The following is a 23331-nucleotide window of genomic DNA, read 5'->3' as shown; positions in this document are numbered from 1 at the left end:
AATATAAAAATATTTTTTATATTGTTCATAAAGTTTATGTGCAAATATAAAAATATTTTTTTATATTGTTCATAAAGTTTATGTGCAATATAAAAATATTTTTTATATTGTTCATAAAGTTTATGTGCAATATAAAAATATTTTTTTATATTGTTTATAAAGTTTATGTGCAATATAAAAATATTTTTTATATTGTTCATAAAGTTTATGTGCAATATAAAAATATTTTTTATATTGTTCATAAAGTTTATGTGCAAATATAAAAATATTTTTTTATATTGTTCATAAAGTTTATGTGCAATATAAAAATATTTTTTATATTGTTCATAAAGTTTATGAGCAATATAAAAATATTTTTTTATATTGTTCATAAAGTTTATGTGCAATATAAAGATATATTTTATATTGTTCATAAAGTTTATGTGCAATATAAAAATATTTTTTATATTGTTCATAAAGTTTATGTGCAATATAAAAAATATTTTTTATATTGTTCATAAAGTTTATATGCAATATAAAAATATTTTTATATTGTTCATAAAGTTTATGTGCAATATAAAAAATATTTTTTATATTGTTCATAAAGTTTATGTGCAATATAAAAAATATTTTTATATTGTTCATAAAGTTTATGTGCAATATAAAAATATTTTTTATATTGTTCATAAAGTTTATGTGCAATATAAAAATATTTTTTATATTGTTCATAAAGTTTATGTGCAATATAAAAAATATTTTTATATTGTTCATAAATTTTGTGTGCAATATAAAAAATATTTTTATATTGTTCATAAAGTTTATGTGCAATATAAAAATATTTTTTATATTGTTCATAAAGTTTATGTGCAATATAAAAATATTTTTTATATTGTTCATAAAGTTTATGTGCAATATAAAAAATATTTTTATATTGATCATAAAGTTTATGTGCAAATATAAAAAATATTTTTATATTGTTCATAAAGTTTATGTGCAATATAAAAATATTTTTTATATTGTTCATAATGTTTATGTGCAAATATAAAAAATATTTTTATATTGATCATAAAGTTTATGTGCAATATAAAAAATATTTTTTATATTGTTCATAAAGTTTATGTGCAAATATAAAAATATTTTTTTATATTGTTCATAAAGTTTATGTGCAAATATAAAAAATATTTTTTATATTGTTCATAAAGTTTATGTGCAATATAAAGATATATTTTATATTGTTCATAAAGTTTATGTGCAAATATAAAAATATTTTTTTATATTGTTCATAAAGTTTATGTGCAATATAAAAATATTTTTTATATTGTTCATAAAGTTTATGTGCAATATAAAAATATTTTTTATATTGTTCATAAAGTTTATGCGCAATATAAAGATATATTTTATATTGTTCATAAGGTTTATGTGCAAATATAAAAATATTTTTTTATATTGTTCATAAAGTTTATGTGCAATATAAAAATATTTTTTATATTGTTCATAAAGTTTATGTGCAATATAAAAATATTTTTTTATATTGTTCATAAAGTTTATGTGCAATATAAAAATATTTTTTTATATTGTTCATAAAGTTTATATGCAATATAAAAATATTTTTTATATTGTTCATAAAGTTTATGTGCAATATAAAGATATATTTTATATTGTTCATAAAGTTTATGTGCAAATATAAAAATATTTTTTTATATTGTTCATAAAGTTTATGTGCAATATAAAAATATTTTTTTATATTGTTCATAAAGTTTATGTGCAATATAAAAATATTTTTTTATATTGTTCATAAAGTTTATGTGCAATATAAAAATATTTTTTATATTGTTCATAAAGTTTATGTGCAATATAAAAATATTTTTTATATTGTTCATAAAGTGTATGTGCAAATATAAAAATATTTTTTTATATTGTTCATAAAGTTTATGTGCAATATAAAAATATTTTTTATATTGTTCATAAAGTTTATGTGCAATATAAAAATATTTTTTTATATTGTTCATAAAGTTTATGTGCAATATAAAGATATATTTTATATTGTTCATAAAGTTTATGTGCAATATAAAAATATTTTTTATATTGTTCATAAAGTTTATGTGCAATATAAAAATATTTTTTTATATTGTTCATAAAGTTTATGTGCAATATAAAAATATTTTTTTATATTGTTCATAAAGTTTATGTGCAATATAAAAAATATTTTTTATATTGTTCATAAAGTTTATATGCAATATAAAAATATTTTTATATTGTTCATAAAGTTTATGTGCAATATAAAAAATATTTTTTATATTGTTCATAAAGTTTATGTGCAATATAAAAATATTTTTTATATTGTTCATAAAGTTTATGTGCAATATAAAAAATATTTTTTATATTGTTCATAAATTTTGTGTGCGATATAAAAAATATTTTTATATTGTTCATAAAGTTTATGTGCAATATAAAAATATTTTTTATATTGTTCATAAAGTTTATGTGCAATATAAAAATATTTTTTATATTGTTCATAAAGTTTATGTGCAATATAAAAAATATTTTTATATTGATCATAAAGTTTATGTGCAAATATAAAAAATATTTTTATATTGTTCATAAAGTTTATGTGCAATATAAAAATATTTTTTATATTGTTCATAAAGTTTATGTGCAAATATAAAAAATATTTTTATATTGTTCATAAAGTTTATGTGCAATATAAAAAATATTTTTTATATTGTTCATAAAGTTTATGTGCAATATAAAAAATAAATGAAAAAAAAAGTAAAAAAAATAACCCATACATGCTTAAAGTTTAAAGCATCGATGATATTTTCCTTTTTCATATCAAAATATCTAAAATTTAAGGTGTAAGCTTAAGGAGTCTTAAGAATAAATCAAAATTCAGGGAACCTTGCTTAATTGGTGTCTAAAGACGATGGATCAGATTTCATGCAAATTATAAATTATCAAATAAAAAGGTTGTGCCTATATTATTATTTATAACGCCTCTTTAAAATACTAACAAGAAACAAAAAAAAAAACTGAATATTCAGGAATATTTATTAATTCAAACCTTGTACCCAAAATTGAAAATATCTGAATTTTCGCAGTGTTATTACCTCTTTTTGTCCTCTTTTGCATGAAACTAAACTAAACTAAATATAGTCCACATTTCATCCAACAGTTGTATTTCAACATCCATGATGATCGGTTAATTAGTCTCGTAGCTGTAACTCACACAAATATACATACGTATGTATACAAAATTAATGTAAAACTATATTAATATATTATTTTATTTCTTATTTGTTGATGTATAGAAATACATAGTGTCTTTTGAATAACAGCATTTTCGTCCACTTCCTGCAACATTCTTCAATGTTATGAAAGATGGGTGCGTCTATGCCTTGCAACCCTTTGATTAAATAATATATCTATTTGTCTGATGTAACTTTTATAAGCATTTATCTAAGTAGATTATTTTAACTCTTTTTATCTTATAATCTTCATTTGCCGTATAATCTTTTCATATCTTCACGTAGGTGTTAATCTTGTATTTAAATAGTACTTATACCTGTTTGATATGGCCTTCATTTGCTTCTTTTTAGCCTATAACTTTTATTTGCTGTTTCCTCATTTTTGGTGTTGATCATATTTTTAAGGTTTCTATTTAATATCTAATCCCGGTGCTAATGATGAGAATTTATTACAAAAAAAAAAAAAAAAAAAAAAAAAATTGCATTGTCTCAGAAACTCGCTTCCCTTATTTTGTCCTGTAGTCCTCACATTTCCAGGAGCGATGCTTTTGACAAAGAGGAAAGAATTGCTGTTTTATTGGTCAGAATCTATTCAATCTAACACTTATTGTTGGCAAGTTTTTTTGATTTTGAAGTAGTATGTTTTTTTTTCATTCCTTACATCAAGTGGCTTTATGCCTTATCTGAAGCAATTTCCATTTAAAAAAAAACGATCGTAGACTTGTTAGTTGTTGATGTTGAGTTCTTGGTGCCTAAATAAATTATCTTTTCATAAATCATTTTACCATTTGCTTTATATATATATATATATATATATATATATATATATATATATATATATATATATATATATATATATATATATATATACATACATACATACATATATATATATATACTCACAAACAAACACACACACACACACACACACACACACACACATATATATATATATATATATATATATATATATATATATATATATATATATATATATATATATGGTAATCAAATGTAGCTTCAATCACATACCATGCGTTGCAACTATTCTCTAAAATGTTTTCGGCTTTATGTGATCATGCCCAATTCTTCTTTTCTTTTTAAAGTTAAAAAAGTGCAATTTGTTCTGAATTTAGTATTGACAAAATAATAACGGATTGTTTCTGCGTTACGAAACAAGTGCTGTAAAAAGATTGGCAATTTTGATGGTGAAATAAATAAGTGATAAGATGAATAAAATCTTGGAATTTGGAATATAGTTGTTTTTGCCATCATTTATATATGCTATTATGTTAGAGTTAAGGTGCATCGAGCTTTAGAAATAAAATATTGGTATAAACGAAGGGTGAAATATAATTGAAAAAGCATATTTCCCTATATATATATATATATATATATATATATATATATATATATATATATATATATATATATATATATATATATATATATATATATATGTATGAGAAAGAGGGAGAGGGAGAGAGAAGAAGAAGCTATGATTAAAAAAAATAAAAAATAAAAATTACCTTGCATTATCTCCGAAGGTCATTACTGTTTGATCAATGCTGCTTGGAAGAAGCCAGGTGCACTGCACTGCAGCTTTCAATAAGAATCAATAGGCGGTGCCGGTGCACTGCTGAACTATGAGAGACAATTAAGTGTTGCGAAAACACGGCCTAATAAAGACGCGACCGGTTAGAAAGATGAATGGAAAATCTGATTTAAAAACAATACAAAGTAAACAGTCAAATAAGCCTGATACTGGGAAAGACTGGCATTTACTTCATTTAGAAAATTAATTTCATTCATCAAAAAGATAGAATTAAATAACGTCTGTATTTTTGTTGTTTTCTGGATGAATGCGTTGTCTGTATTTTTATAATGGCTTCATGAAATACTAATGGAACCTGTGGAAATGCCGCAGCGGACTCTTTCATATGTAATATATTGATGTTAGCATTCTATGGATGTTCAGCGTAAATGGAGACGGCCTGATATTATTGTAGCTCTTTTGTTAAAACTATAAAAGTATTTGTATAAGCTAGCAGGAACGCTCAGCGTAGCCCGGTCATAAAAATACGCTTAAATATGATATTTTAATTCTTGCAGGTTTCGTATATATTATTATTGAATCAATTTTCTATCACATCTTATAAATCATATAGTTGTGATTTCAAAAATAAAAAATATACATCCATATGACTTGGGTGCATCAGCTTGAATCGAAACAGAAAACAAAACTTATGAAGAAATATATATATATATATATATATATATATATATATATATATATATATATATAACTACTTCATTTACTCACATAAAATTAATATACGAAAGTATAAATTAATGCGTAAACTTTAAGTATTTGCTTCAACAGTGCTCAATACGTAGGTAGAGCTAGTTAGTAAGTTATAAAATATATATGGCGATTAAGCTAATTCTTCAGGCTTATGCCTGAAGCCTGAAGAATCCTAGCGTGGATGAAACGCGGAATATTCTGTCTAGCTTAATCGCCATATATATTTTATAACTTAATATATATATATATATATATATATATATATATATATATATATATATATATATATATATATATATATATATATATATAGATAGATAGATAGATAGATAGATAACTTGAGTTGCTTCATTAAAAAATAAATGACTTGAATGCCAGCTGCTATAATCGAAACCGAAACTAAAAAAATATTGGTAACATTATTTATTACAAGAAATGGAAGGTCATGACAATTAAATAACAGTCACTCCGGGGGGAAAAGATGTAAGCGTGATACCCAAAATAAAACAAACAAACAAACAAACAAACAAACACACACACACACACACACACACACACACACACACACACACACACACACACACACACACACGCTATGTATTAATATATAGATTTATTTTAATGGTGTAATCATTTTTAATAATTATTTTTAACCACATCAAAAAAGTTATTTGTTTATAGTTAGTATTTTTTTTTTAATTTTAAATAGACATGAACAAAAACCTTCATCTAAAAACGGGAACAAAATAATTTTACATTTTCTAAATCAAGTCGTACTCGTTCATAACTTAAGAAAACAAACAATCAGCAGCAGCTTAATCGAATCAAGCTTTTAAACATCATTGACTGAGGGACACGGTTATAGATATCTGATGGTCACATCTAAATGCGCAAATATTTTTTATATGCTCGATTTTTTTTTGTTAACAATGGAGTCGCCACTTATCAAGGCCTGAAGTCTACTTGAGGATAAAGATTAATGATTGTAAGGTGACCGGTGAGAGCGGAACTTATTTACATTGGACTTGAAAACGACCATGTTGTAGTCAACTGAAAAGCAGACCCGTGATATAGAGTTCTACAAGCAGGCAGTTTTAAGAAAGAAACTTTGTTCATGGAATATGCGTTTCGATTTAGGCACATATACAGAGTGTAGGAAATTATTGACAATGTTTATAACTAGACGAGTGTTTGCTGTGAATGTTTTGCAGGAGGGAGGGGAGCACAGATTGAAGTTGAGCACTTGCCATAAAGTGTTATCGTTAGATATTGGCAGACAATGCCAGAAAGAAAGACATTCAGTGGGTTGCACACGCGCAAATGGATTCAAATGTTAAAAATTTGGTATTTCCATGTATTGTCTAATGGAATGCATAATTTGACCCAGGAATATTTGATCAGATATCGGTCAATGGTTGAGACAATAGACAAAGGAAATATTAGAGATGCAAATGAGAAAGAATGTGATTATAAATCAAATCGTCACAGAGACACAAAATAATCAGTCAGTGAGAGAGGGTGTTACCATTTCTTCACCACCAGACAACTGTCTAACCCACACACTCCTGCACTTTTCAGTAAAAGTCAAAACAAAAATAACAATTTGTCACAGAAAAGCTGGTTGTTGGAGTGAAATAAAAGCAACAATAGTATATTTTTGTAGATCAGCTGTGTTGTGATTTTTACTTTGCTGTCAGTGTGTGTATATATTTTGTGCTAGCAACAAAAGTACCTGCAAACATTATATAGACTGGACAAAGGCATCTTGAACAACTGGCCACAACGATTGCATAACACTATTAACACTTTATGGCAAGTGCTCAACTTCAACCTCTAGAACTACTCGTATGTAGAATTCTATATCAGGAGTCTGCTTTTCAGCTAACTACAACATGGTCGTTTGATTGATCACACGAATAAAACAAATATACATCAGACTATTGATCGATTTAATGATAATTGCTATTTTCGGAATTTTTTAATTATTGATGAATTAATGACCGTCACTTGTAATTAAATTAGAAATAATGAGCACGTTACAAAAGAAAAAAAAATGAAAAAAGATGGACTATTGTTTTTTGTTTTTTTTAAACTGATGACATAGTTAGTAATTGCTATAATAAAACGGTGAAACATGTTTCAGCCAACTAATCCTCCAACCTTCTTCAGGTGAATAACCGTGATGGGATAGGAATGCTGAGTCTTGTAACTGTATCCCCAGTAATTACTGCCTTCCATAGTTGTTGTTGTCTCACTACATTTTTGGCCAACTAATCTTCTGGCTTGTTTTGGGTAGGATTGAAACCGCTATCTTCAGACAATGCTCACCTGGAACTGTACAGACTCAACGTCCTGTCCACTATTCATTATCTAAAGATAGCGGTTTCAATCCCACCCAAAGGCGGTCAGAGGATTAGTTGGCCAAAACGTGGTGAGACCACAACAGCTATGGAAGGCAATAATTACTGGGGATACAGTTAAGAGACGCAACATTCCTATTCTGTTGCGGTTAACCACCTGAAGAAGGCCAGAGGATTAGTTGGCCGAAACGTTGTGAAACAATAAAGATGAGAATAAGTCAACAAACAAACAAATAAATATACAAATTACTCATCCCAAAGGATTCCAATAATTAATAAAAACAACAATATTTACTTAATTGTCATGTCGAAAATAGTAATATATCAAAAAATTATGAAAATTGATTGAGTTAAACAACTGCTATTGTGCTTTTAGTTTTAAACAAAAATGTATCGTTGTGGTCTAAAGCTGTACGCCAGCCATTAAAGTGGCGAAAAGAGAGGTAAGTATGTTCTCTGCGTTTGCAATTTTCAAGGGGTTCACACCTAGGGAAGATGCAATTTCCCCCAATTTTCCATAAAAATTACTTTTAACTATAAATAATTTTCTAATCGATGAATTTTCATAATTTTGGAATGTATTACTATTTTCGACATGAAAATTAAGTATTGTTGTTTTTGCGAAAAAAAAAAAACCACATATTAAAAGAAAAACATCCGTCCGTCAACTGTATTTTAACAAGCACCAGTTTTTTTTGTTTTTTTTTTAATTTAAAGCTTTTCAAATATTTAGTTTGAAAATTTACTATTACGTTTTTTTTTTTTTTTTTTTTTACACAGTGATCACCACTTATCAAGGCCCGGAAGCCACTCAGGGATAAGGGTTATTGCAAGTACATTACGTTAGTGTGGAGATTTGATGAAGTGTTTACTTAAGGGGGCCGTTCATTAGGAATTTGTTAACATTGGACTTGAAGACATCCAAGTTGTAGTCAGGTGGGAAACAGGCAGACGGAACAGAGTTCCACAGGCATGCAGTTCTAAGAAAGAAGCTTTGTTCATGGAATCCGCGTTTTGATTTAGGCACAGATATAGAGTGGGGGAAATTTTTCACAGTGGATTCAGCTAGACGGGTGTTTTTCGTGAAAGATTGGCGAGGGGAGACCAGAGATTGGAGTTCAGACGAGCACCTGCCATGAAAATAACGATAAAACAAGGATAGGCTCGCAACGTCTCTTCTGTGGGAGAGAGGTTGCTGGGTAGAGAAAAGGGCATTCCCCACTAAGCAACGAAGTCTATTTTGTACTCTGTCAAGGCAGGATAGGCTGTTTTTAGCAGCTCCTGCCCAGATATGGCAACAGTATTCCATCCTTGGACGTACTTGGCTTTTATATAGATAGAGAATTGCATCAGTAGTGAGATATCTTCTGGAGCGGTAGAAGGATCCCACCATCTTTCCAGCGACCTTGGCAACAGACTTGATGTACGTGTTCCATTTCAGATCAGGAGTAAAGGTCGTCTGGTTAAGTTTTCTTTCCTTGCTAATTACTTAAATTTAGTTTGTCTTTTTGTAAACATTCAAAATAGAAGCGACCCGCAAAGTGTTTTCCAAAAAGTCCAAATATTTTAACTTTTTAAATGAAAACAAAATTTACTTGTTTTTCGCCTTTTTCTCATGAGAAATGGGTTATCATTTTACAGTAAATTTATACAGTAATCTCCAAAGTCTAATCCCCCCCTCTCTCTCTCTCCCTCTCTCTCTCTCTCTCTCTCTCTCTCTCTCTCTCTCTCATATAATTAACTTTTTCACATATATTTCCAGGTTGTTGACGGTTAATCGTACGAAATAAATAAATAAAAGTCTCATGTTTATTTTTGGTTAAAATCACTAAGAATACAGATCTAAATTTACCATTTTGCATATAAAAGTGAGTGTGTGTGTGTGTGTGTGTGTGTGTATGTGTGTGTGTGTGTACACACACGCAGTGAGAATGTGTGTGTATGTGTGTGTGTGTGTGTGTGAGGACACTTCTCAACCGATATATTCAATGAATTTTTGATCTACAGACTTGGAATTTGGTATATAGGGTATTCAGACACGTGGAAAACTGTTTAGTTTGTTTTCATCCAGAAAAAAAGGCTGCCAAGGGTGCAAAATTGAAAAATTGGTATTTGGAGGTCATCAGGTTTTTATCTGTCAACTGTTTCACGTCTGTGCATGCGCAGTCATGAAACATGAGAGCTTCCTTATGTTAAGTATAAGTAAGTTTGAAAACACTTTTTAAAAATTGTGACAAGGAGATCTATTGGTTCTTGTACGTGACTCACTGTCTTCAGGTTTTGGTTTTGATCTCGGCTTGAATATTTTTTTTCACTTACAAAAAGTGAACTGTTTAGAAAAAAACCCAAAATACTCACACGCACGTGTCTCAGTTTCTTTCCGTTTTTTTTATTTAATTTTTTTAAAAAGAATTTAACGTTACGTTTAATACCTACGGTATTTCTGTTCATACTAAATAAGAAATCTGCATTAATTAAAATATAATATTTATACATATTTTACAACCGGGCAACGCCAGGCAACCTGCTAATTTAATATAAAATTAAATAAAAATGGGTTGTCTAATCCCTAACCGCATCTCTTCTTTCGAACCGTCATTGCTTGATTAATCTATGGTGAAACAAGTGTTGTCTAATCCCTAACTGCATTTCTTATTTTGTTTTTATGTCTCTGGATAATATTGAGTAGCCTTGCTAGTTAAATATAAAATATTGTTGATACCAGTTTGATCTGTACGTATTTTATTTATTTCTTGTCTTGTCAAAGACTGCCTTTTTATATTATCATTATTATAAGTTTAAAAGAGTTTTGATGCGCAGTAAAAAACTTGACACAAGACCGTTACTGTGTTTTAGCATTAAATAACTTGAGAAAAGATGATAGGCTGTAAAATAGACCATCTGTAACGTTTTACATACGTTTTATACACGTTTTACACACGTTTTACATACGTTTTACATACGTTTTACACACGTTTTACATACGTTTTACACACGTTTTACACACGTTTCACATACGTTTTACACACGTTTTACATACGTTTTGCACACGTTTTACACACGTTTTACACACGTTTTGCACACGTTTTACCCACGTTTTACACACGTTTTGCACACGTTTTACACACGTTTTACACACGTTTTGCACACGTTTTACACACGTTTTAAGTTGTTAATATGTAGGAACCCAACACGTTGTAGACTCTGTTGCAAGGAACATAACAAAGTGAATAACTCAACTCCCTTTTTTCCTTAGTGAAACAACTTTTATTTACAGACATTTATTTACAGGTTCTTCCCTGTCGTCTTCGCCCCCCCCCATACGTAACACGTCTATTTGTCCTTCTCTGACATGATCCTCAAATCTTTTGGATACCGCTTCCTTGAATCTTTTTTGAATGCCACTCTCTCAAATCTCATTCGAATACCGCTCCCTTCTCTGACGTCATCCCGGTTTGCCCACACGTTCTTCTTTTTTATATTCTTTTTTCTTCTTTCATTGCCGTGACGTCATTTCTCACATGGCTCGGTCATTTGTATACAGTTACCATACGCCTTTTCAATGTCCCCAAAAGATTGATTTGCTATAAAATAAAGACACCAAACCTTTGGAATCCTTCTTTTTTTTTTTTTTTTTCTCACACACTTTTCCTTGCACCAATGCTGACCATCAGATTCCAGGGTCACTCAGTTTACTATCCATTTCCATTTCCTTTCTTTACAAGTCTTCTTCCCCTCCCCCTCCCCAACCTCATCTTCAGACCAATGTTCTCTGATCTTTCCAATCAAATAACAATCAGATCTATTAATGGACAACTGTGCTGGTGTGCTTAACTCCCAGGTGTACAAGAGGCTCTAGAAAAATGTCTGCTGCTGCTGCTGCTGCATAAAGCATCGCGACAATCAATCATCATCACACTAGCAACGTTCCTGGTGCGACCACGTGACCTTAATTCTTAATTTGATCAGGGAAAGAGGAGCAAGAGTCAGTGAGGCTAGCTGAGATGGAGCCAAACTCCTGCCTGGTTCACACTGCTTCGTTTTTAGCTATATTTGATGATGACAGTTCAGCCTCTGCTGAGACTTTGTGTGGCTGTAGAGTCAAATCCATAATCCACATTTTCTCTCGTGTGATTTGGTGAGGTATTAACAAAGAATGTACAAGTGTTGGGACGATTAATTGGAATCGGAAAAATGTGAGGATATCGAAATCGTTATCGGAATCAGAAAAATTTATACCGATTTTCTGATGCCAAATCGATTCTTTTAATTGTCTTTTTTTAGTTTATTTTGTTTAAAGCAAAATTTTCCATTGTTAATAATAATAAAATAATAAATATTTATTGATTTTAAACTACCAGTGAAACTAAAATCGGTAGATCATCCCCCACAAGTGTAATTTTACGTTTAGGAAAATATCTGTACGTTTAACATGCGTGTTTTCATGGTAATCTGAGAAAAACACCCAACTATATAGTCAAATATTTAGAGATTTACAAAGAATTGGAATCAGAGTCAGTAATTGTATTGGAATCAGGAATTTAGTACAGAATCCGTAATAGTATTGGAATCAGGAAAAATATTGGAATTGTCCCATCACTAGAATGTACATCCGCTTTTACTGTGATGCCTCTTCAAAAGTTTCTTGTCCTACCGATGATTTCAGTACTCCCCATGTTTATGAACCATTTATTGACAAATCTCCAGTCATATTGAGCAGTAGATTTTTCAACCTCATGTCAACTCCTGTTTGCACACTCCGACCCTCTACGACTCATTAGGAGCAAAATGTATCTCATCTGACCCTAAACTTCATTTTTTCTGCGCTCGATCGGTGAAGAAGTCCTTCTACACTGAGACAATTTTACTTTTTATCCCAACCCAGTTTGGTCAGCTAGATTTTATCCACCCTGTCAAAACACTGCCATTGTGAGGAGCAGGGATATGCAGAGGAGGTGGTGGTACTAGGAGTGCCCAAGCACCCGCCTTTTTTACTCCAGTTTTAAAAGTGCCCTTTTCAGAGGAATGTAATATAGACATATGCCCCACCGAGACACTGGTCTTTTCGCTTGAGCACTTGCCCTAAAAAAGTCTCTGCATATCATTTGGGGTGGGGGTTGAGGATAAGTAAATAGGAAATCTCTCATTGATTACTCATACAGCATCATGAAAATTAAAAAATATTCCATCGTATTTTATTTTAAAAGCTTTACAGAAGGTCAACATCGGTACCGCTGGTTTCAAATCCAATATAGGGGATCCAGTTTATGCTACAGAAATATTGAACTCTCTTCAGCCACTGTTTTATATCTTTTCTTTTGGGAATGGGCCACCATTTTTTACTCAATATTTCATGACCATAAAGTGGTTTCCCTATATTGGATTTCAAAACAGCAGTACTAATGTTTTTATGAACTTCTATAAAGACTTTTGAATAAATATTATGTTCCTATATTGAAATTTTTTTTCTTGATAATCGAGCACCTTCCTCAGGGTCTTTCCGCAAACAACACACAGTTATATTTATCTCTCTCTCTCTCTCTCTCTCTCTCTCTCTCTCTCTCTCTCTCTCTATATATATATATATATATATATATATATATATATATATATATATATATATATATATATATATATATATATAGTGGAAATGGTAATTAATAAAAACTGAAGAAAGTGCTCAATACTGTTGTAGAGAAAATATGCGTTTTATTACCGTATCTAGCATTTCTGTAAAAGTCTGAGGAAGCTACAGACGGCCAAAAAAACGGCCGGGTGGAAAAAGGGAAATATTGTACTTTACACCGGTATAACTTGGTCGGTATAATGTAAAATATTCCCTTGTAAAAATTCTTCTTTTTTATCTATAAGAGGAAGACTATTTTTAAGATCTTTAAGCCCAAATAGCAGCTGACGTGATATTGTAAACAAACACAGATGGATTTTGATGAACGACATTATCATTATTATTTTGTTGTGAATTAGTCCACCGGCAAATCATTTCTCGTAATATATAATAATCAATTCTGTAATAATATATATGCAATCTGCATAAATTAAAATATCGTGTTTAAGCATATTGTACCACCAGATGACACTGGGAGTCTAGCTAATATATATATATATATATATATATATATATATATATATATATATATATAGTTTTTATATTTAAATTTCATTCAGAAAACTATAATTTTTCAACATAAAAATTTATTATTTGAACAAAGAATACAATTCAAATTAATTTGCTTAATCCATGAATTTTTTATATACGTTCATCTCCTAGGAGAAAAGTAATTGGCAAAATATTAAATCTGGTTTGATATAATTTTGCTGTTCACCACGTACATAGAAAATATGTTTTAAAGATTAAATCTTTTTAAGGGACACAAAGAAAGAAAATAAGGGTTAAAACAATGAAAGGATATGCGATTTTGGTATCCGAATGGAATAGCAACGCTTGAATAGAACAGGATAATGTTATTAGATTCCAAATTGGTTGAAGAAATCCACATTGGAAGTAATTTCCAATTCTTTTCGATATAGCATCCAGAGTAATTGGTAATGATCCTTTGGGAATGGTAATTGTAAGACTTGATACCACAAGATTCAATAATCTATGATCAAATTCATCTCATTATTCTGAGATATATATGTATAGACATATGGCATAATCGCGTTGACACACCGGTTCTCGTCAGATCACTGAAGTTAAGCAACATTGAGCCTGGTTAGTACCAGATGGGTGACCATTTGGGAATTCTAGGCGCTGTATATGCTCTCCGCTTATCTCGGCATTTGTTTCCAGTCATCCTGTACGTACACTTCATTTGCAACTGGTATTTAACAATGTCGACTCAGGAGAAGTGTGGTTGGAGATTGTGCAACTCTTGCCACAAAAATTTCACGCGCAGGCCCCGTTTCATCGGTATCCATAGTCTGTCAAAGACTGAAGGAGCCTGTTATATATATATATATATATATATATATATATATATATATATATAGCCAGTAGAGTTTAGTTTCCTAGAAGTACATCCAATGAAACAAAATGTGTCTACCAAAGAGTGCTCAATGAGTGAACAGAGCAGGTATAATAAATTTATTTATACAAACATTTATGGCTACATATGTGCGACGATAATTCTTGGCCTAAAGATGTAATCCCCCAACGCGGGTGATTACAGAAACATGTATGCACATATGTAGCCATCAATGTTTGTATAAATAAATTTCATATATATATATGCCACTGTTTTTTTTTTAAATAACAATAGCATTCATAGTGGACATAGAACTTTTTCAGCATAATGGTAAGTGTTAAATACATTATGTGGGATGCTTGCTAAGTAAGAAGTTAAACATAACCATTCTTACTTTTGCAAGAGTTGGAAACGGTTTACCATATTGTGGGTATCTTTAAAGTTACTGCATCGAAAGACTATGTGAAAAAATTCTACTGATGTACGTGTAAAATGTCTTTAATGTAAATGGACACATGGATCAATAAAGGATCGATACCAAGCGTCCAAACCTTGCATATTCAGCTGTATACCTTCTTAGCACAAGCAAATATAGGACGCCCTTGCCGATGAATTTAAATAATCGCATCACACGTTTTCGGGTGGATCGTCAATTGATCTTTGCAGTAATTTTTTTTGGCTTTATGCCCAGCAACAGCAAGATGTAATTGCCCATGCAGCGTGCACACATGCAAAGGAAATGAGAAATATAGATGCAAAAGAAAGATAAATTCAGTGGAGGAATAGTCGTAGATAAACTAATAATAATAGTGAGAGGTACAGACAAAGAGGCAACAGAGAAAGCCAGTAGGGTTCATAGAAAAAGCGGGGTATAAAACCACCTTTTGCAATGCTTATCAGGTTACTGTCATTAATATGATGACATAAGAGAGAGGGAAGTACGTCCTAGAATGAAGTACTGCTGTCACATCTGGGCAGGAACTACCCAAAGCACCCTATCCTACCTTGACAGAATTCAAAACCAGCTTCGCAACCTAATAGGGATGCCCTTTTCTCTTCCCTGCAATCTCTTTCCCATAGAAGGGACGTTGCTAGCCTGTTTCTAGTCTATCGTTATTTTTATGGCAAGTGTTTGTCTGAGCTCCAATCTATGGAGGAGCAAAAACAATAATATTAAAATGAAAGGTGAGGAATAAACGTTATCCATAACTTTATTATATCATCTGAGCAATAAGGAAAAGTTAAGGGGAAAATTAAGAAAACACCTCTTTAGGCCATGACATTTCAAAGCTAAATTCTTCTCACCAAAAGAGGAGAAGGGCCAGAATTATAAAAAATGCAAATATAACAAAAACAAAAAACAACTGGCTTAATGACATTTAGAAATGAAATGAGAATGAGAATGATGGAATAGGATAATAACAATTAAAAGTAGGTACAACATAAAAGGGTAAATCGGAAGAGTAGTATATATGTAGGTAATATTTTAAAAAAAATATAGGCCACTATGAAATAATTGGAATCATTAAATGAAGAGCCAATAATAAAAGAAGAAAGGAAAAATAGAGAAGATAGAAGAGAAAATGGAGAAAGGAAGGGGTGGGGGAGACAGAAAGAGCAAACAGAAGATATGCAAATTATGTATAAAAAGAAATAAAAATAAAACGATCTGAAAGAGGAGAAAAATGGGATTAGAAAATATTCTAAAATAAAATATAAAAATAAAAATAAAAAATAAAATGATACAGATTCTAATGGAGTCTTTAGTTAAGGGTTCTTGATCATAATACGGGGTGGAACGATAAAATTGTCGCCCTAAAGAAAACAACACTACAGCTTTATTTTAAAACTTCTAATGAAACAAAAAATCAATTCAGGTAACTTGATTATGTAGTAAAGCTAACATCTATTCAGTGTAGCCGCCTTCAACCTCAATCACCGCCTCAATACAGAACCAGAACTGGGAGCATGCCTTTCCACAAGCGCCAGTAGGATCTTGGCGAATACTTGGCAATGGCGACAATTTTGTGTTGTGGGACGTCATGTTGGTGATATTCTCGATGTATGACCAAATGAAGTAGTCCAGCAGGTTTATGTCGGGGAAGGAGGAGGGGGTCAGTGAGAGAAGGGTTCAAAGTCATAGCAATCCTTCTGAAGCCAAGCCTGGGTCTCTTTGGACTTGTGAGCTGGCGCTGAGTCCTGCTGCCACATCCGGAAGTTGCCAGCGACCACCTGATTGCACCAGAGGATAACCACAGTCTTCAGCACATCCAGGTACACTTTGGTGTTCACTTCTAAGCCGACTTTGAAAATGTGAGGTGGCATGATGTGGCCCTCACTTGAAACCACACCAAAAACGATAACTGTGGCTAGAAACTTTGTTTTCATCAATTTGAGCACGTTTTTTGTTATTCATGGCAATCCAGCGATGCATTTTGAGGGTGCTGGCAATGGTCCTGTTGTCATAACTTGGATCAGTAAAGAGCATGAGTTGTACAGTGGCGCATCTTCGATCTCGCTTGTTGAATATTGTGTCACTTTCAGGCATGATAGAAGGCTCCTGACATTCTTGGGATTTGTACACAACTGCCCAATTAGTACATGGTTTGCGCCCCCCCCCCAAATACGTTTTTATCAAACGGACATGGAATCATATCGTCTTTTCTAGTGCAACAATTTTATTGTTTCACCCTGTAATTTGAAAGAGACTCAAGGTTTATTGTTCATATATATTCTAGTATTTGATTATGTGTCATTCGTGCATATCTTGCTAGGCAAATCTTCTCAAATAAATTAATCTATTGCAATATTTTCATATCCATCAATTTCTTATATCTAATTCTGTTTGTATTGATCTTTGTAAACTGCCTCACAATCTGTCATTAATATTGTAATTAGGTCCGCGTACACACCTGTACACCATTTTCCTTTGCTCTAGCATACATTAACACCTGCTTTCAATTTGTTTTCATGTTAATCTTTAATATGATTATTTTTTCATTCAATCCGTAGCTCAGTAAATAAGTATATAAAATCAGTATTAACTATACTATGAAACCAACACTCATGGTAATTAGCTGTTTCATGCTCGTGTGATTGTAAGACAATGTCGAGGATAACACGGTTGTTAAATTACAAGTGAAAATAAATACATCTACCATAGTCGCTCAATATAATAATAAATACGAAATCTGCATTAATCAAAATATCATATTTAAGCGTATTTTACGACCGGGCAATTCTGGGTGGCCTACTAGTAAATATATATATATATATATATATATATATATATATATATATGAACAAATAATTAATAAAACATGTTAAAAGACATCTTGAAAAAGAGTTAAAAACATATTTAATTTTAAAAAGGAAACACAAGATAAGTGGATAGTTCTTTAATCCGCGGAGTTTCAAAGAAATACTCTCCTTCTCATCAGAGGGCAGGAATTAGCAAAATGCAGGATAGGATTTTGCATATAAAAGTATTTAATGAAACTACAAGTAAGTCACAGATCTTACTTGGTTAAAGAAAAAAGAGTGAGGTAAGGGGAACAGGAGGCAAAAGAAAAATGATAAAAAGATTTCACATGAATGGATAATCCGGTGAAGGGTAAAAATCCAAAAATGGTAAAATCCAATATATATATATATATATATATATATATATATATATATATATATATATATATATATATATATATATATATATATATAGTAATGTGATTGATAATTTAAAATTCAAATTAAAAATTAAAAATCTGTTTCATAAGAAGGAACAACAACAAAGTCAATAATTTGTACGATCGTTTCGGAAACGAAGCAACGGACAATAATTTTGACATATAGTTTTTTTTTAAAACCAAGTCTCCTCATCAGCAAAAGTATTGGGTGTGTTTTTTTTTATATGTAAAAGACACCATAAATAAACCTAGCAATTTTTAAGTAAGGCAGATGTATCTTTTAAGTGTTCGCCTTTTGAAAACCGTAATTATCGTCAAAGCATTCATTTGGATGTTGATTGTAGCTTATAAATGTACGAAATCTATATATATATACTTCAGAATAATGTAAGGCAATAAGTCTACTGGTATGCAAATCCAGTGATTATCGGTCTTACAAAATATTATTGAATGTAATAGTTTATAAAGACAATCCCAGCTAAATGAAAATTGCTCAATATACCATACAGAGCAAATAAATCATAATTTAATAATTTAAACTTTATGATGTGAAATAGCTAAATTTCAAACCTAGAATTTTTATTATATGCAAAAACTAATTAATTATAATTTTCTATGTTTATTACCTTTAGCAAATTAGGTGCAAACCATTTATAATATTTGCTAATATTTTTTCCTCTGAGGAGATTAATAAACATCGAAAACTCATGGGTTAAGGAATTATACTTATTAAAGTGTATTCTTTGTGTTGCATATAATAAAAATTCTAGATTTGAAATTTAACTGTTTCAAATCATAAAATTTAGATTACTAAATTATGATTTATACATACACACACACACACACACACACACATATATATATATATATATATATATATATATATATATATATATATATATATATATATATATAACTGCTTCATTTACTCACATAAATTAATATACGAAAGTATAAATTTATGCATGAACTTTAAGTATTTACTTCAAAAGTGCTCAATACGTAGGTAGAGCCAGTTAGTTAGTTATAAAATATATATGGCGATTAAGCTACACTTAATATTCCGCGTTTCATCCACTCTAGGATTCTTAAGGCTTATGCGCTTATTTAAGCCTGAAGAATCCTAGAGTGGATGAAACGCGGAATATTCAGTGTAGCTTAATCGCCATATATATATTATAACTCTCTCTCTCTCTCTCTCTCTCTCTCTCTCTCTCTCTCTATATATATATATATATATATATATATATATATATATATGTGGACTTAGTATCCCAATGGTTCAAACCCCTTGAAGGTCTTATATTAGTGTTAGGATAATACCACTGTGACTGAAAATATGAAACAGAAGAATACTTCTATATTGCAGGAACTGTTTTTATGAATGGTGTTTCTTGTACATAAATTAGGAGTTTTGTCTTGCATTATATTATTACTCTTGAATACACACATGCACACACACACACACTATATATATATATATATATATATATATATATATATATATATATAATGTGTGTGTGTGTATTCAAGAGTAATAATATAATGCAAGACAGGTTTTTAAATAAGGATATGAAAATTAGGTGACATATTAATATTTAAATAAGCTCTTGACAAAGGATGTGTCCAGGATAAATGTTTTTGCTTGCTTCATTTTCTTTAAGGGAAATTTCTTTAAATAATCTTCTATTGTTAAAGTGTTTTTTATTCCAGAAGTCTGAAGAAAGGCTGGTTATGTGAAAATTTTCAAATGCCATAATGCTTGAAATTGTCCAACCGGTCTTGAAACAATTGTAACTTACAATGAAATACACTTTTTGCTGCTACCAATTCCTTTTTTGAAGTCTTGGTTTTGTTAATACAGTATATATATATATATATATATATATATATATATATATATATATATATATATATATATATATATATATATACTAGCAGGGGTGCCCGGCGTTGCTCGGGTGTTTGGAGGTGTATGCTGTGCAAAAAAAGCAAAAAAACAAAAAAATGGTTAATTTTTTAAAATTTGACCCCTATTATGACCCCTTAAAATTTATAGTTTCGGGCTCAAATCACTTTATTAAGTTAGATCCAAGTTCAAGGAACCTATATCTAAAATTTCAAGTGTCTAGACCCAAAATTGTCGGAGGAGTTTGGTACAGTTCTTAAAGGTCAAATCGTTGAAATTTGACCCCTTAACAGCCAAATTTCTGGCTGACACCCGTCACATCGATTTTCCCAAATCTCAGTACCCGGTATTTCAAATTTCGAGTCTATAGACTAAAAATTGACAGAGTTATTGCGTAGGGAAATGTACACAGACAGACAGACAGACAGACACGTTCACTTTTATATATATATATATATATATATATATATATATATATATATATATATATATGAGAGAGCGATGAAAGAAAACCTTTTTTTTTTTTTGCTTATCCATGATAAGAATCAAGTTAGCCTTTGGCTACTACAAAAATATGAGATATGTCACAATTTAGTTCACTTCCAAACAATGAACTCATTGTTTCCCTTCAAAGTTCTCTCCCTTGAGTTTAGTGTACGTTTCCATCTTTCTTTAACACAATTCTATACATCACTGCGATTCTTCTCAGATGCATCTTAGATCCCGCACTACGATCATCTACACTTTGAAAATGAATCCTCTTGATAATCCCAGATGAACAGGCTGGTTGTTCCAGTACAGCAACGTTCTTCTCGGCTAAAAAACACTATGAGTAGGTGCATTGTCATGGCGAAGAAGCACATGACCAAAATAGTGTAATGGTTGCAGTAATCTAAGACAGCAGTTATATCGATATCATTGTATAAAATAATAGCACAATCTGCTTATTGTTCTTTCTCCCATAGCTCACACAGCCCCCTTACTTTTCAGACACATATTGTCTATGAAAACTAAAAATATCTTCAATATTATTGAAAAAATTTATGGTTATTTATAATTGAGTACCTCCATTATAAACACAAAGCCGATAATCTTGATGTTTAATAAACTTAGCCAGGTGAGCTACAAACGTGAACTGGCCATATGGAAACAAGGATAGAAATAAAACAAAAAGATAGCAGAACACGTCATGGAATCAAGCAAACTGAAACCACAATTCCCCCTCTATCAAAAACATAGGAGTGTCAGCATCGACCGCACCAAATGGTCATGAAAGGTCATGGAGGATGGAAAGACTGAGGAGAGAAAGCACTAACCAGACCTCCACTGAAAGAGTGCAAAGAGGATTGCGACCTCAAGGAGGCTTGTTGCTAACCAAATTCCAGTAAAGGCCAATGGTCATTGCCAACGTGAAGTCAATGGTAAGCGGTTGTTGTGATAATGTAAACTCAGGTTATCGACAGAGGTGGAGAGTACTGGAAATCTAGGGAGACTTGTTGTTACTCGCACTCCAGGGAACATCACCGGTTGTTTTAAGAGAGCAATCTCTGATGATGACCTGCGTGAAAACTCCTAGTGAGTGAATAATAATAATAATATATATCAGGATCAAGGAGGATGGAAAGACCAAAGAGAGAGAGAGCACTAACCAAACTTCCGCTTGATGAGTGCAGACGACTGGAACCTTGGGGAGGCTTATTGCTATCCAAATTTCAGTGAAGACCAATAGTCGCTGCCAATGAGGAATTAATGGTAAACGGCTCTTGTAATAACACAAATTCATCTGCAAAAGTTAGCGCAAGAGGTGGAGAGTACTGCAAATCTGGAGAGGCTTGTTGTCACTCAGACTTCAGAGAACACCACAAGTTGTTTTCAAAGAGAAATCTTTGATGATGGCCCGTGTGACTACTCCTAGTGAGTAAATAAAAATAATAATAATAATAATAATAAAAATAATAATAATAATAATAATAATAATAATAATAAAAATAATAATAATAATAATAATAATAATAATAATAAAAATAATAATAATAATAGTAATAATAATAATAATAATAATAAAAATAATAATAATAATAATAATAATAATAATAATAAAAATAATAATAATAATAATAATAATAATAATAAAAATAATAATAATAATAATAATAATAATAAAAATAATAATAATAATAATAATAATAATAATAAAAATAATAATAATAATAATAATAATAATAATAAGCCTGTAATAAACCAATAATTGCAAGAATGAATTGTGTTATAGAATAAAAGGAACTCCTCCCAATCTAATGCTTCTAATCTCACCCCCTCGTCTTTTCTCTTCTTCCCCTACTATGATCACAAATGTGTCGCTTCATTATTTACCTTTACATGTACCAAACTGTAAATTCATTGAGAAAAAAGAAAAGAAAACAAAAAACATAAAAACAGTCCCCCCCCCCAAACCCTCTTCTCATACCTTAATGAGCAAATTGATTAAATTTACACAGACTGCAACACCCACCAGCTCCATACCTTCCAGACATTACATACCTTACCCCCAGTCACACATTTAAAAGGCGCACCCACCTACGATACACAGCTTTTGCTTGCATTTCTTTTTTTTTTTTTTTTTTCATTCTTTAAAACTATGGGAATGAAAAGAATAGAATGTTCGAACAATTATTGACGCCTTTAATTCTTACTTGCAATAATTCTTGCTATCACACCATTCCTAGAAGACTTGAAGTGTCCTATTTTTTGTTACAAAGTAATGGCGTATTTCACCCACTTGTGCTCCCTTAAGTTGACAAAATCATGGATTAGGATTGGAAATTGTAGAAACTATAAGAACACATTACAAATACCCTCCCTCT

General features: G+C 30.5%; 1 protein-coding gene and 1 pseudogene across 4 annotated transcripts in view; both read left to right on the top strand.

Annotated features, from left to right (window-relative positions):
- LOC145241987 (protocadherin beta-2-like) overlaps positions 1 to 23331 on the top strand; it is a 124160-nt gene that overhangs the window by 62425 nt on the left and 38404 nt on the right. The window lies entirely within an intron of this gene.
- LOC145243345 (5S ribosomal RNA) lies at positions 14554 to 14670 on the top strand (annotated as a pseudogene).

Source organism: Euprymna scolopes, chromosome 21, assembly GCF_053919585.1.
Source record: "Euprymna scolopes isolate OS-2025 chromosome 21, ASM5391958v1, whole genome shotgun sequence".
In the NCBI taxonomy this organism is placed as follows: domain Eukaryota; kingdom Metazoa; phylum Mollusca; class Cephalopoda; order Sepiida; family Sepiolidae; genus Euprymna; species Euprymna scolopes.
This window is presented reverse-complemented; position numbering and strand designations above follow the sequence as displayed.